The sequence below is a fragment of the Rousettus aegyptiacus genome, unplaced genomic scaffold (genome assembly GCF_014176215.1).
Source record: "Rousettus aegyptiacus isolate mRouAeg1 unplaced genomic scaffold, mRouAeg1.p scaffold_m13_p_1, whole genome shotgun sequence".
Taxonomy (NCBI): Eukaryota; Metazoa; Chordata; class Mammalia; order Chiroptera; family Pteropodidae; genus Rousettus; species Rousettus aegyptiacus.
Genome location: NW_023416284.1, coordinates 145,032,987 through 145,048,979, shown reverse-complemented (window position 1 = coordinate 145,048,979; position 15,993 = coordinate 145,032,987). Strand labels below are relative to the sequence as shown.

At 33.0% G+C, this 15,993-nt stretch overlaps 1 protein-coding gene across 1 annotated transcript in view; it reads right to left on the bottom strand.

The window, feature by feature from the left end:
• The window catches only part of LOC107518481, a 148,465-nt gene extending 133,465 nt beyond the window's left edge, over positions 1-15,000 (bottom strand). The window contains exon 1 of the mRNA XM_036220740.1: positions 14,163-15,000. The gene's annotated coding sequence lies outside the window, so the exon portion shown is untranslated. The remainder of the gene's footprint in view (positions 1-14,162) is intronic.
• Between the last annotated feature and the right edge of the window lie 993 nt (positions 15,001-15,993).

Below are 15,993 nucleotides of genomic sequence, written 5' to 3'. Positions count from 1 at the left end.
CCCCACCCAGTTCACAGCCTGTCAAATTCAACACAATCGTTTAGCATCTAGTTTCTATATTCTAAATAATGACATAGATTAACTGCATGACCCAGAATTGCAGAGGAAGATGATGTTTTCTGTGCCACTGCTGCCCTCGCCTGTCCTGGGCAAATAGAGGCAAAGTCACTCTTAGGTCACATTAAAAAGGTTTAAAATATTTAAGCCTTCCTTTTTTCCTTTGATATTTCTAAGATTTTCATTTTTCCCTTCAGAGATATTTCATTTTCTCAAGTTAATCTGCTGCCATTTCGTCAAAGAATTAAGCTGTAGAGATGTTTGGTGTAGCAGCTTCCTTTGGGAGCCTTTTTTAAAAAAAAAAAAGAAAGAAAGAAAAAGAAAAAATTAAAAATGGAAATGAGCATACATGTTCAGCCCAGGTTGTGAGCCTGCTGAGTAATACATCTGTCATGTTTGGCGCACTGCTGGGGCTCAATAAAATGCACTGTTGTTGTTCCTAATGAAAGTAAAATGTTGCTATGAAAAGTATTTGACACTTGGCAGTGTCCTTTCAAGTTGGGCAAACAGTTAAACAGCTGCCTTAACAGCTGCATTCCGACCACAGCCAAGACCGGCAGCAACACAGACGGGCTGATTCTTCTCCCAAAGAATGGGCATTCTGCCTTCATTTCCTGATCAGTTTCAAAACTTCGCAGCTCAGAAATGAGAACATTTAATCCTGCACCATTTAGCTCGCTGCACAGTCAGGTACAGTATTCATAAAATTAACATAAGGAGAAGTCCGTCTTTGACAACCATCCATGGAAGAGATCCAACCCGGAGGAATCCATGCCTGCTGAGCACTCATGTCTAGCCTTAAAGAGGCAAACGACCGTTTATTTTGGGAGGAGGTGACAGGGTAAGTTCCATTTAATGAGCACCTACTCCGTGTCAGACAGTCATTGGACCCTCATTTAAAGTTTCAGAAAAGAGATTCTCAAGAATTGTCAAATTATGTTTTTTAAAAAAATAAGTACGTTTAACTATTGATTGTCAACAAATAAAAAACCCTTGCTTATGTGTTTAAAAAGTGGTAAAATCTAAGCTCTAAAATATAGATTAGCTTGAGCAGGGTTTGAGGGTGTTTAGTGGGTCATTAAAGTGAGCTCTGATGGAGTTAAAGCAGGCATATTTAGAAGAGAAATATGTACTAATTTTAGACTCTGCTAGAAAAATGTATAATGCACATCAAAAACTTGAAAGTGACTACTAAAAGAATAGAAATGTAACCAGAGCTTCCCAAACAAGTGGAAGTAAGGGGTAGGAATGGGTCTCTTAAATCCAACAGAAGGCAGGAAGAGAGAAAAAAGGAAATAAAAAGTATGGTAGAAATAAGTTCACATATGTCAGAAATTATGATGAATGTAAATGCATTAAGCCTATCTATCAAACACATAAATCAGCACAGCTTCAAGCATTTTTAAAGCCACTTAAATTTAGTAATGTAATGTGTACCAAAACAAAAATAATTTTTATTCCAGCCAATGCCAGAATTTAAACTGATAAGAAAGCTGGCCCTATCACTGTGGGGCAATTCGATCTTCATGAAAATCTCCACAGATAGATACTCTAATAACTTCCCTAGGGAAACATGTTCAACACTTGGTCACCATTGATCATCAAATATTCTTCCTGTGTGCAAATGAAATTTCTCTTATTTATATTACACATCGTCTTCTGGATCAGTAGGGGTAAGACTAAACTATTTAAACACATAGTCACAGTCTTCAGTGTTTAAAGAGCAAAGTTGCTTAAGTGTGTCTAATGTAGGGATGCTGATGTGAACGGTCCACCTACCCACTCCTCATAGGTACTCAAGCACCCGGTTCCTTCCAAGTCAGCTCCACCATCCCCTGGACATTGTTTAGACAAACGCATTAGTGTTTTCTCTTCAGTATGGCTCTAGACCATGACCTTTGGTTGGGTGAGAGGACACATGCGACAGATAAATTTGACAATCTGAATCGAATAACCTGCTTCTACTTGTAGTTACCAAGAATTTCGGTTTATTTTCTTGAATGGGTATTAAGTTGCATTTAATGTGTTTTCTACATCTATTGAGATAATCATGTGATTTTCCTCATTTGTTAATGTGGTGAATTTCACAGATTTTCTATTGCTGATCTCAAGATGCTTTCTTGGAATAAACCCCACTTGGCCATGATTTGTTCTTTTTTACAAGAAAAGTGAACTCAATTTGCTACTATGTTGTTTAGGATTTTTGTGTTTACATTCATGAGAGAAATTGGCCTGTCATTTCCTTATACTTCTCTTGTAAGGTTTGGGATTAAGATTACATTGCTCTTAAGAAAAAGTTATGAAATGCTCCCTTCTCTGTTTTCTGAAAAACTTTAAATGTTTGAATTAATTCACTTGTGGAACATTTTTTAACCTGAAATTATCTCTATGGGATGGTTTTAATTACAGATTCATATCTTTAACAGGATATGACTATTCATATTTTCTACTTTTTTGTGTTTGTTTATTTTTTTAAAAGAACATTCCTCTAAGTGGACAATATTTTTTGATGTAAGGGTATTCATAATATCCTTTTGTATTCTAATAGCTTTGTTGAGATACAATTAACCCATTTAAAGTATACAATTAAATAATTTTTAGCATATTCAGAGTTGTGCAATCCATTTTAGAACATTTTTATCACCCCAAAAGAAACCCCATATTCATAGCAGTCATTCTCATCTTTCTTTAAGCCCCAGCTATATGCAACCACTAATCTCCTTTCTATCTCTATAGATTTACCTAATCTAGAAATTTTACATAAATAGATACATACAATATGCAGTCTAGTAATTGGCTTTTAATTTGCATGGTTTTAAGATTTACACATGTTTTAGCATGTATCAGTATATCATTCCTTTTTATAGCCGAATAACATTCCATCGTATGACTATACTACGTTTTGTTTATTGGTTCATCACTTGATGGAAATTTGGGTTGTTTCCACTTTTTGACTATTATGAATAATGCTACTATAAACATTCATGTTAAAGTTTTTGCCAGACTGTTTTCCAAAGCAGTTGCATCATTTCACACTCCCGGCAGCAATGTATGAGGGTTTCAATTTTTTCATATCTTTGTCAACATTTTTTTTTTATTTTAGTCACCCTAGTGGGTGTGGTGTCTCATTGTGGTTTTGATTTGCATTTCCCTAATGGCTAACGATGTTGAGCATCTTTTCATGTGTTATTGGTCATTTGTATATCTTCTTTGAAGAAATGTCTTTTCAGATTCTTTGTCCACTTTTTAACTGAGTTTTTGTTTTTTTAATTGATGAGTTGTATGAGTTTAATATATATATCCTAGATACATGTTTTTTATCAGATATATGATTTGCAAATATTTTCTCCCATTCTATGGGTCTTTTCACTTTCTTAATGTTGTCTTTTGATCTTTTTTAATGTCTATAGGATGTGTAGCTCTGTCTCCTTTTACATTCCTGATATTGATAATCTGTGACTTGCTATTTCATTTGGTCAGTCTTGTTAGGGATTTAATAATTTTATGAATCTTTAAAATGACCCATACTTTGTTTTATTGGTTACTCTAATTTGCTTGCTTTCTCTTTCACTGATTTTTGCTTTTATTATTCATCTATTTATTTATTTATATTCAGTTGTTATACCAATTAGTTTGTTTAAACCAATTATTTTGAATTACTATTCATTTATTATCATTTACCATTTATTTACATATTATTTATTGCTAGTAATTTATTATACCATGCCTTTTACTATCTTAGATTTAACCGCTCTTCTTTTTTCTAGCTCGTGAGAAGGAAGTGTACATCAATTATTTTTAACTCCTCTTCCAAGCATTTAGCTGTATTGCCCTTTTGGATGTTGTGTTTTTATTTTTCACTTGAATATTTTCTAATTTCCTTTGTGATTTCTTCTTCGATCTATATCTAACCAATTAGTTATTTAGAAGTGGTTCTATTTGTCTGTTCGTAGTTTCTAGTATGATTTTACTGTGGCCTGAGAACATACACTGCATGATTTCAATTTAAAAAAATATTTTAAACTTGCTTTATAGCCTAACATATGGTCTATTTCGGTAAATGTTCCATGTACACTTGAAAAATATATATATTCTGTTGTTATTCTACCTAGGTTAATTAGATGAAGTGGATTCATAATGTTCAGATCTTTTACATTTTTACTGATTTTTTCTGTTCTTTATGATATATTGAAATAGGTATATTAAAAGCTTTGACAATTGTTATGGATTTGTCTATTTCTCCATTTAACTCTGACATTTTAGTTTTATGATTTGAAGCTTTATTTTTGACTGCAAACAGAATTGTAAAACTTTTTCACTAAATTGAACTTTTTATCATTATGACACATCTCTCTTCATTTCTAGGAATACTTCTTAAAGTCAAATTTATGTACTAGTAATACAGTCACACAAACTTTTATATTTTGGGGGTTAGTATTTATTGGTATATCTTTTTAAATTCTTTTAAATAATTTGTCTTTTTGTTTCATGTCCAGTTTGAAAATCTTTGTCTTTTAATTGAAGCATTTTAGTTCATTTACACTTAATGCGATTGCTGTTATAGTTTGGTTTAAATGAACTGTCTTACTATGTAGTTTATTCATGGTATTTTTCAATTTATCTCATCTATTATTTTTTATTTTTTTACTGAAATGTAATATACAGTTGCTATTTACAGTGTACAATTCAATGAGTTTTAAAAATTATAGTTGGTATTAAATATTAGTTGCAGTTGTACAGAATAGTGATTAGAGATCTATATAATTCACAAAGTGATCACCCCAATAAATTTTGTATCCCTCTGCCCCTTACATATTTATTACAATATTGTTGACTATATTCCATATACTTTATGGCTCCCTGACTATTTTGTAACTATCCATTTGTTACAAATCCCTTTGCCCTTTTTCCCAGATCTCCCAAACTTGCTACAAATCCCTTTGCCCTTTTTCCCAGATCTCCCAAACTTGCTCTTATCTAGTAGCCTTCAAAATATTCTCTGTATCCGAGTTTGTTTCTGTTGTTGATTTTGTTCTTTAGAATCCACGTGTACATGAAATCATATGGCATTTGTCTTTCTCCATCTGACTTACTCCACTCAGCACAACACCCTCTAGGTCCGTCATGAAATATCTTTTCCCATCCTCTTACTTTTAGCCTGTGTGTCTGTCCTATCTATTCTTTATTCCTCCTTTCCTTTATTACTTTGGATTAATCAATATTCTTATTATTCCATTTTACCTCTTCTATTAGGTTTTTAATTATCTCTTTGTTTTCTTTTGGTAGTTACCTAGAGCAGTGGTTTGCAAACTTTAGGGTGCATCAGAATCACTTAGAGGACCTGTTTAAACATAGATTTCTAGGCCCCGCCTCCAAATTTTCTGATTTAGTAGGTCCGAGGGAAGCCTGAGTTTTCACTTCTAAGAAGTTCTCAGTTTTTATGCTGCTTTTCAAAGAACCACACTTGATAATCATTTCTGTAGATTACAATATGCATCCCTGAGTTATTACTGCCTACCTTAAACTAGTATTTTTGGTCACTGTCCAAAGATTAGAAACCTTACAATGATTTAAGTTCACGTACCTCCTTCTTACAATTCATGCAACTGTTTTTTACTTTACTTCTACATATAAATGCCAGAACACATTTTATTTTTGCTGCTTTGAAAGTCAATTAAAAAATTTTTTTATCTATATACTTATCTTTTTTGCTGCTTTGTTCCTGAAGATCCATACTTCAGGAAAGTAAACTAAAGGAAAATGGGTTCCTTTAATATTTATTAGTGTGAGTCTGATGCTGATGAATTCTCTCAGCTTTTATTTGTCTGAATATTTTATTTACCATGACTTCTAAAGGATATTTTAATTAGGTAGAAAATATTTCTTTTCTTTCAGCACATTGTCTTTTCATTGTCTTTGCCTTCCATTTCAGTAAGAAAATCAGTCATCTGTATTACTGTTGCTTTTTTAGAAAGTAATATGTCTTTTCTCTTGATGCTTTTAAGATTTGAAGGTGTACAGTAGGTTGTAGAAGATATGAGAGGAGATAGACTTTGTCTTGGGCTATAATACTTGCAAATAATGAATTTGAAAGAGGTATAAATGTATTGACTTATTTTATAAAATTAGCTAGATACAAATGAATTTATTCATAAGATTGAGAAAATGACTTGTGAATCCTATTCTATAAAATATAAATAGCATCCAAAAAAAAGTAAATCTGGAGTTTGGATTTTCTTTATGTTAAACTGACAAATTGATTTTTGAGTATATGTCTTCTCTGAACAAAAAGCAGTCAAAGGATATTTAATGCCCAAATAGCAGAAGTTTTTTATATTACCAAAATATTCTTGAAAACCTAATATTTTGTACTTTTTCATGCCCTTGAACTATTTTGTTAAAGTTCCTTATCTTTGAAAAAGTTTCTAATAAATATCATTACTTGATGCTTAGTTTATTTTAAATAGTGTCTGTAACCTTCCTTATTTAGTCACATAAACCTATCTTTTTTTTTTTTTGAGATTGTATTTCCTAAATTCAGTCCCCAAATTCAGCCCCCAAATTCAGAATAACAAACTATTACTATGTCTTTACATCAAAATTGTCTTTGGGGTTTCCCAAATAAAAGTTTGTTTATTTATCTTATAAAAGGAGAGATGCTAAAAATAATTAGATATGTTTGATATATTCCAGATTTTTTATTAGCTCAAAAATACTGTAAAAGGCATATTGCTTATCAAGTCTTCTATAAGAAATTAACTTACAAACAAGTAAGAATTTAAGCTAAGTACATTTAAGTAAAATGTATTAATATAAATGTAAAATAAAGATCATTTTAGCAATAGAGTAACTTTTAGAATGCACAGAAGCATACTCATCTCCACATACAAAACTAATATAATAACTATTTTTTAAAAATTAATTTTTTTAACAAAATATATTATTCCAGCTGACAACCCCAATATATTTTGGGGATAAATTAAAAGAAACTGGAGACTTTTTTTATTTTTTTCCTCTCCAGGTAACTATTGACTAAATCCTTATAAAATGATAATGTTATTTAAGAAAAATGGATTCCACCCTCCACTATTCTAGTATTGTTGGCTATTACATATTAACCTGAGCCATTGAGACTTGTCATCCACAGAGTTTCTACTTTTTCCTTGCGTTTGCCTGACGTTCCTACTGTAAGCTACAGAATAGAAACTGAGTCTTCTGGAAGAAACATAAAAAGAATGAAAGCCTCGGTAGACATTTACTATATTCATAACTGTTGACTTAACAGGAAGTAGACTTATGTAAACAGACTTTTCACTATAAGCTGATAGAGCTTGATAAACTACCAAAAGACAGAGTCAGGATTTCTACAATTCTTTAAATCTAGAAGCATATGACTTCGTGAAATTGATTGTTTCACCTTAAATCTGAAAAACAAGAATAAATTACCTAGGACTAAGTGAGTTAATTATGTCTAATGTTCTATTTCTAAAGGACATATAAGAAAAATTCCTTTCTTCTTTTTCTTCAAACTCTCTATTGGCTATACTCGTGTAAACTGGAAAGAAATATTCTTTCAATGATATGTTCTAAATGACCCTTTGTAATTTATAGAAGAATTCTATGAAAATGCTTAATACAGCTTATAAGTAATATACTGTCAGGAAAACATAAAAATAATAATTCTGGAGAAAATGACAAAAAATCCAAAAGTACCCCCAAATGGTAAACATGGTTAAATGGTACACAAAATGCCTTTACTTAGTTCCTTTACTTTTTTCATAGCTGTGTATCTGTTCTCTTTCCTACCAGGCAGTCATTAAAAAACTATTTTTGTAACCACAGTCATACTCAAATCTTATTAGGTATGGCAAATCCATTATTAAACAAGGTCCAAGAAACTTGGCCAAGGTGGATTGGATGGTTCTTGGTTCCTGATCTTGGTATATAGTCAGATAAAAGCAATATCTTACACATAAAAGTAATGACAACTTCATAGACTTTACAAAGCTTCCAGGCAAAGTTAACACTTCAGTTTCAGGATCACATCTCTAGCTTTAAAAACCAGGTTACAAGAAGGTCTCTGTGCAGTAAGCATTTTTTAAATCACAGATATAAAAAACTGCCCAAATAAAACATTAAAGTTGTAATACTGTGTCAGAAAATTGTGAACCAAATTTATGTGAAAATTTGGATGCAAAATTGACACCGTAATCAGCTGGGTAAACAATAAACACCATGTTCCAGAGTCAGAAAACAAAGTAAAACAATACCCTGCAGATTAGCACAGCACATCTAGGTTGTGTAAACTTTTCATATTCTAAACAAAGGTTTAGCCCTTGCTCAGCTCCTGAGAAATAATGGTTAAACCCTTGGAATATTACCTGGGGGCTGTATGCCCTGTCAAATAGTCTCTATAACAACTAGATTTATGGCCAGGGCCTTGGGTTGTCCGGTCATCAGCTGACCTCTAGAAAGGCTGGAGACTAAAAGTTAGCCACATGGGCACTCAGTCACCCTTGTGTGACCAACTTACAATAAAAAAAGCTGGTACCAAGGCCTGGAGGAGCTTCCCTGGTTGCAATACTCCAAGCAATCATCACACATCATTGGTGGAAGAATTAAGTGCTGTCTGCATGACTTCACTGGAAAGACAATTGGTAGCTCATGCCTGTTTCCTGGACTTCTCCCTATGTCTGTTTTCCAGTTGCTGATTTAAATGTGTCCTTTCACTGTAATAAACCATAACCATGAGTTTAATAGCTTTTCTGAGTTCTATGTTTCCTATTAGTGAATCATTGAACCCAAAGGTGGTCTTGGAGACCCCCGAAAATATACGTTGCAACCCTGAGATAAAGTAACATGAGCAAAAATAACCACCCAGTCTAGTTCTTGTTCCCCAAGTAAATGAAACCTTGAGTCTTTCCTGTAAGTTACTCTTAAGTATAAGAATAAAAACTTTATCCCTGACTTTGGAATTGTCAATTATGAGACAACTGTTTTCCACCTTGAAGAGAGTAACTATAAAGTTGGTGACCTCGATAATTTTGTAGGTTTTCCCCCCCCTTTAAATACTTATTATACTTTTATTTTGATAAAGCTGTCCTAAAGCTTGGACTCTTGTAAATCTTCTCTGCCTATAAACACCTTTCTTTTCTAAATGCTTTAGTCTCTGAGAGGGTTGTGATTTATTTAAGCAAGTGGTAGTTTGAATCAGTGGTATTTTAGTAGGCTAGTGAAGAGAATCAAACTCTACTTTTTGTGACATATCTATAGTAATGCTCAGAAGTAGCTCTGAGAATTAGAAGTTGCAGGTAAATATCCTACCCGAATACCAAAGACACACCCCTCCTTTTTCTTCAGCGCTATACCATAAAAGGACAAAGAGAAAAAAAACTCTCCCTGAAAATTAGGCTTAGGTGCCCAACATTTAAGTCATACAAGAGAGAATCAAAGTATGTAATAACTGATGTAAATTCTTCCAAGTTTATTAACGAGAAGTTACATACATAAAATCATAAAATAAATGTTTAAAAGATCTGTTACTATTGAGAAAAATAGAAATTTATAACCTAGAAAGAAATTCTTTTAATACTGGTACCGAATTTCCCAGCTTTAAATTTGTAGCTAAGTTTTTTTTTTGTTAAAATGAAGGTAATAACGCTTTTTATGTTATATTAAGCATTTAATATTTAAGATATTAATAGTGCTATTTTTTCACATATACTACATATTTTGGATTTAGCTATCTCTGAAAAAATATTTTTAAGGCTACTAAAGATACTTTTTCTTTTGTTAGAAACTATAAAATGTAAAATCATGTGTTCCATAAAATTCTGTTGTGTTTTTAAATTTAATTTTAAATAGGTTTCCTGTGTACCAATACAGCTTATTTTTTAAATAACACATTTGTAAAATTAAAAGGACCTATAGTGATGAAAAGTGAAATACTTTCCAATTCAGCAAGAAGATTCTGGGCAACTGATCTGTAAACATTAATCTTATATTTCAGGCAAGAAATATTTCACATTCTGTACTAGTTCAGGAATAGATTTTTTCTAAGAAATATCCTACAAGCCAATGTACATTTAAAAAATACCTTACAAAGTTTTGCAGAAATTATCTTAAAATTTACTTAATTGGATTGAGCAAAATTAGGTCAAAAGTATTATTTTAGCTACAACTAGAAAGTCTGGCTCACTTTATGTTCATCTTTTCAAAAAGACTTAAATCTTTTTAACTATTTAAGCAACTTTAATAATTTGTAGTGGCGAATAAACTGTTACAAGTGTTTAGAATCCTGTTATTAACATCTTTCTAATGCTTACTTCCCAACAGCACTTCTTCCTACTTTCTGATCATAGCTCAGGGCTGATATGGCCACAAAAAAAATATGTTGAGCGTGATAGTGAAAGTCAGAGAAACACAGTCTCTCAGTTAGTAGTTACTTTATTTAATGAAACTGTTTTTTGGGTAAGATATTTATATGTTCCACTCATTCATCTAAAAATATTTTAGTCTATGGCCAAAGTACCCTAAATATGCCTGATGTTGGAAGCTAAGCAGGATTAGGCCTGGTTAGTACTTGGACGGGAGACCACCAAAGAATACCAGGTGCTGTAGGCATAAAAAAAAATAATAATAAAAATAAAAATATTTTATTGGGTCTATTGCTCAGTAAAATGACATTTTTTAAAGATGGCCATATTTGATGGTATATCAATTATTGGGATTTTTTAGTGCTGTTGATTGTTAATGCTCAGACAAAAGGGTTTCTGAAGGGATAAACCTTTGTTCATTTCAGATTCAAGATATGTACACAGTTTTTCACCTGCAAATTTCATATCTTTATGAATTTTAAAACTGTCTCCAGTACTTGCTTATCAAATATCTCTCTTAACCATAAGACTCATACTTGGTTAGATTCTACACAGATGTAGTGACAAGATAGCAAAAATGGCTGAGGAATAGTGAGGTCATTTGTTAAAGGATTTATGTTAAATATAATGTGTTCACATTAGCAAAGCAACATTTTTGTAATGTAGTGGTGTTTGAAAAGAGCATCCTATAGACCAGGCAATATAATAGTATTGATTAGGACTTCTATCTGTAAAACATATAAGAAATTTGTAATAGTATTTCTAGGTTGAATAGATTGCCACAGCCATAGCAGGGCCCTTGCAGGAATTCCTATTTTAAACTGATTACCTCACTTTCCTTTACATCTTTCAAATTCATTCTCTGAACATTTATTAATAGCCAATTTTTCTTCTCCAAGTAACATTTAAGACATTTTAAATTATAATCCAGTACTCACAAAGTTTCACAAAACATTGGCTACCTTCTCTATGAGTGGTATACTCTGATATTTTCAATGCTATTCTATATCATTCAAATATGTTGGTAGTGACCTACTAAACTGATTTCACAATCCATTAACAGGATATGACTTGCGGTTTGAAAAACAATGACTTGGTCTAACATGAGAAAGATGAAATATGAGGAAATTGAGTGGCTTAGATTCATGAGGGGAGTGGAAATTATTTGCATATTCTGTGCAAGTCAATAATTGACTCTAGAATATAGCTTTTGTATATTATTAACTTTCTGCATATTATGCTGTTTTAGCCTAATGTATTATTGCTTGATTTCCAGTTCTCACTCTCCACTCCCTTCCTATTTCCTTTAGTGTTTCATGCCCATTTTTTTCTACTCATGACTTTGAAATTGCTACTGTTTACGTAGACAGTAGTTAAAATTACTTGGTAAATTGGTATCTAATCAACAAACCTATAGAATATTAAGAATCCTAGATCAACACTGCCACCAGGTTAAAAAAAAAAGATGAAAGCTATTTATATCAAGAGAGAGAATAAAGAAATACAAACAGGCTAACTTAATCAATAGATTAGAAAAATATTTAGTAGATAAATATATGTTGAGCACCTACTCTATTCTAGTCATTATACCTTTAATGTCACATTTTCTTCCTTGTATTATATATATGTCTCATCATCCCTATCAAATTATAAGCAACTAAAAGACAGAATCCATGCATAATTTGTCTTTGAATCTCCCATACCATCTAGCACAGTAGCTTGAGATCATCAAATAGTTGATTATTAGAGATCGATAAATATTTCCTGAATGAACAAGCCAAACATTCTAATAAGCAAATAAAGAACTACCTTGGCTCTTGAACTTCTTCCTCTTAGCATCATAATATAAAAAGAAAGCATCCTTTAGATTGCCCATTGTCTGTGCCCCCAAATAAACAAACAGTAAATTACTGGAATAATCTTAACCAGTGTTTATGTAAAATATGGTCACATATCCTTGAATGGTGAAACAGCAGAGTAGCTGAGCTGATATTTGAAACAGCAATACCTGACCCAATGTACTCAGTAAAATGAGACCACCAAATCAGGTTCATATATTTCCATGAAATAAGTTATCAAACACTTACTGAGAGGCTACTTATGAACCAGGGGTGATGCTAAATGCTGGGCTACAAGTGGTGAGCATGAAAGAATTTTGCCCTTAGGGAGCTTTCAGCCTATAGGGAAGACAAACAATAACAAGAAAGTGTGCTAAGTGCAAAGACAAGAGAATTATATAGAAGTGGCAGCTAAGCTAGATTTGGGAGAAGACAGGGATGAGAAGGGGAGGCTTAAAGAGGGCTTCTGAGAGGAAGCAATAATTGAGACCTAAAGAATGCAGGAAAACTAGAAGAGCAAAATCCAGGCAGGAAAATCTAGGCATAAAGTATGGCAGCTAACATCACCCTTATTTTAAAAGATTCTAGGAAGCTGATTATATCACTCAAATAACTTTTTACCTTTAATAATTGATAATGCCCAACATTTCTCTTCTAACCACCAACCCCTGAATGTAAGTCTTCCAACATTACAGACTATAGAACTGGTCACTAACAAGTTTTATATCGTCACAAAACTGTCTCTGAGCATAAAGTAACATAAGGTTAATTTACTTCTCTACTATGTTCTACTAAAACTGTTAAACACATGAGTATACCATGGAACATGCATACATAATAGGAAATGCATTTCTTTAGTGGGGGTAATGCTCATTTATAATTCTGATTGCCTATGATGTCTAGTAGGATCCTCACCAAATGAGAATTCAATGACTCTATATCAATAAGGAGAACACTCCCAAAACACCCACCAAGAAAACAAAACCCATCTGATTCTTTAAGTAAACATTTAATCTACACATATAACAAAAACAAACTCTGGTCTAGACAATATTTTAAAACTGTACTTTATCATTTTGTTATGATGAATTCTCCTTACATAACAAAATATAAAAAGGGAATTAAAGGTGGAAAGTTATATGAAAATAATCATATAGGTCATGAAGATAATGGCTAAGCCATTGGCAAGGTCTGTTTAATCATCAAGTAAAATCATTTTTCAGATCAGTAACAATCAATATTATTTTTATCTTCATTTTGCTTTAAATAAAAGGTGCCATGGCATCTGTAGTTTTTGTTTTTAAATCTTACAGATGCTATTATGCTTTAGAGACTTGTCTTGTACATCTGGGAGTCAGCTTGTACTTACCTAAATCTCATATGCAATTAAATATTCTGAGTAGCTACAGCTTTCAGTACAGCTGACTAGAGTTCCAGGAAGTCCCATTAGGAGTTTCACTATGTGCTCTACACCAACGACGGCAGCTGGTGCATTTTTGGCCAGGGAGGCCTTGGAGAGCACATCCTCCATCACGCATGAATGACCAGCATTTTCCCTTAAGTTTGATTTCTCACATTATGAGTCAAATTTTAATTTAATTTTCGATATCTTATAACAGACTAAGAATACTGCTTTGTAGTTAAAATTATATTTTTAAAAGCTATACAAAAATCTCAGAAATAATTTTGAAGTACATCATCCCAGCCTGCTATCTCAGTATATTAAGTATCTCCTTTCTTATTGTTACACTGTTGAAAACTGAGCATTTTCCTTTGACTCTCCTACCTTCGGCTTCGACCTAATAAAAATGGCTGAGTTCCAATGACCCAAACAAGTAAGGTTAATTCAAGATTCCAACTCTTATTTCCAAGATTAGAATATTCACAATACCTGCTGCTTCAAACACTCTAGTTTCGTAGTTTCATCAAAGTTGAGACCTGTCTTGGCTAGAAAGTTCTACTTTTACTTTTTCAATTTCTGATTTAAAAAAAACAAACAAAACTGTTGTTCTCTTAAGTGAACAAAATCAGTGACACCCCACCAGGTTTCTGCAAGGTAGAGCTCAGCTGCTGGGTTGCTATAGCGACTCTTGTACACTGACCATGGACTGCCTGGGGCCAGGAAGGAAATTGTTTGCTCCACCCCGCGGAGTGAAAGGCTCTGGCAAGCAGCAGTCTTGTGAGTTTAGACACATTTTTAGTTCAGTAGCTGTCATGGAACAAGAGAAAATTCTTGTCTCTCAATAAGAAATGTCACCCCAACAACCCAAACAGACTCCAAACCAAGTTGCTGTGTGTGATTATGTATTTCTGCACCAGGGCGGCACTGTATTCTTTACCCCCTCCTGCTAGAAACCTGAGCTAGGGAAAAGTCAAAGTGAATCTCCCCCAAGTTACACAGAAGAATAAAAAATGAACAAGCAAGCCTCCCCCCTCAAAAAAACAATTAGAATATTCCCACTTTTAAGACGAATACATTTTGGCTTTTGCTTTCAGGCTTTAAGTCATATAAACTTAGGTTTTTGACAATATTTTTTGCCAGATTTAACATTTATTTTTACTTAGTGTCAACCTTTCTGCCATGTGCTTTAACATGCTATTTCATTTACTCCTCACAACAACCCTGTGAGGTAGGTAATAATTCCCACTTCAGAAATGAGAAAGGAGGCTCTGAAAAGTTATTTAATTGCCTAAGCTACTAAGTGTTAGAGTCACAATTTGAACTCAAGTTTCCCAACTCTTAAATCCTGTACAATACACTGATCTTTCAAGAAAATTCTAAATACTTCATCTAAATCTTCAAGAGTTCCTAAAATTACTTTAATTTTTTATGGTATTTTGTTTTAGAAATATTTTCGTTAAGTAATGACTTCACTACAAATAAACTAAATATATTCAGCCATCTTCTTAAATGCATAGAAAATGAAGCACAGAAAGATAGGGCTGCATTATGATTCTGATGAGGTTTACTTTTTTTGCTAAGTATAAACTATATAGCTCACATTCTTGAGAATGAAAGGCAATGTAGAAAAATAGGTAAGGTGATGAAATAGTTTAGAAGAGGCACTCTGTGGACCACCTCTGGGGCTGAAGGAGCTGATAGAAAGGGAGTGAAACTGGATGAAGGACACCTGTACTGTTTAAACCAAAGGGAGAGAAACATATCTCTGCCATCAGTTATTTTCAAGGACAATTCCAAGTATCGATCTGCCCATTGTCAGTCATCTCCCCACTGTAGGTATGGAAAGGTCTTCTAACATGGCACATCTCACTGAGAATGAATCATACTTCTCTTCGCTCCCCGCCCACTCCAGAAGGACCACAATTACCCCTTTCTCCTACACACTTTTGGGGAATTTCCTAGGACATAAAGACTGTCTTTTAAAATTGCTTTTCCTAGCTCTCAAAGATCCTGACCAAAAATTCTTTTACATCTATAGCTTGAACATTCCCTCAGCTGTGGATTCAGTAAAGATGTACCTTCAACTCTGTCCCTTTAGAATCATCACCTCTTAAACCGCTACCCTATCTTCTGAGTTCTTCCCTTCTATTACGCCTTTTCTGTCAGTCTTTTATTTTTACTTAAGTTGATGATTCCAATTCTTTAGTTGTCCCAAAGGATTTCAGTGAAAAACCAAAAAATTTCAGAAGAGTAATACTAGTTTCCATAGGCTTCTGGAAAGATAGGTCAACAAGTGCAAATTCATTATAAAGCATATACA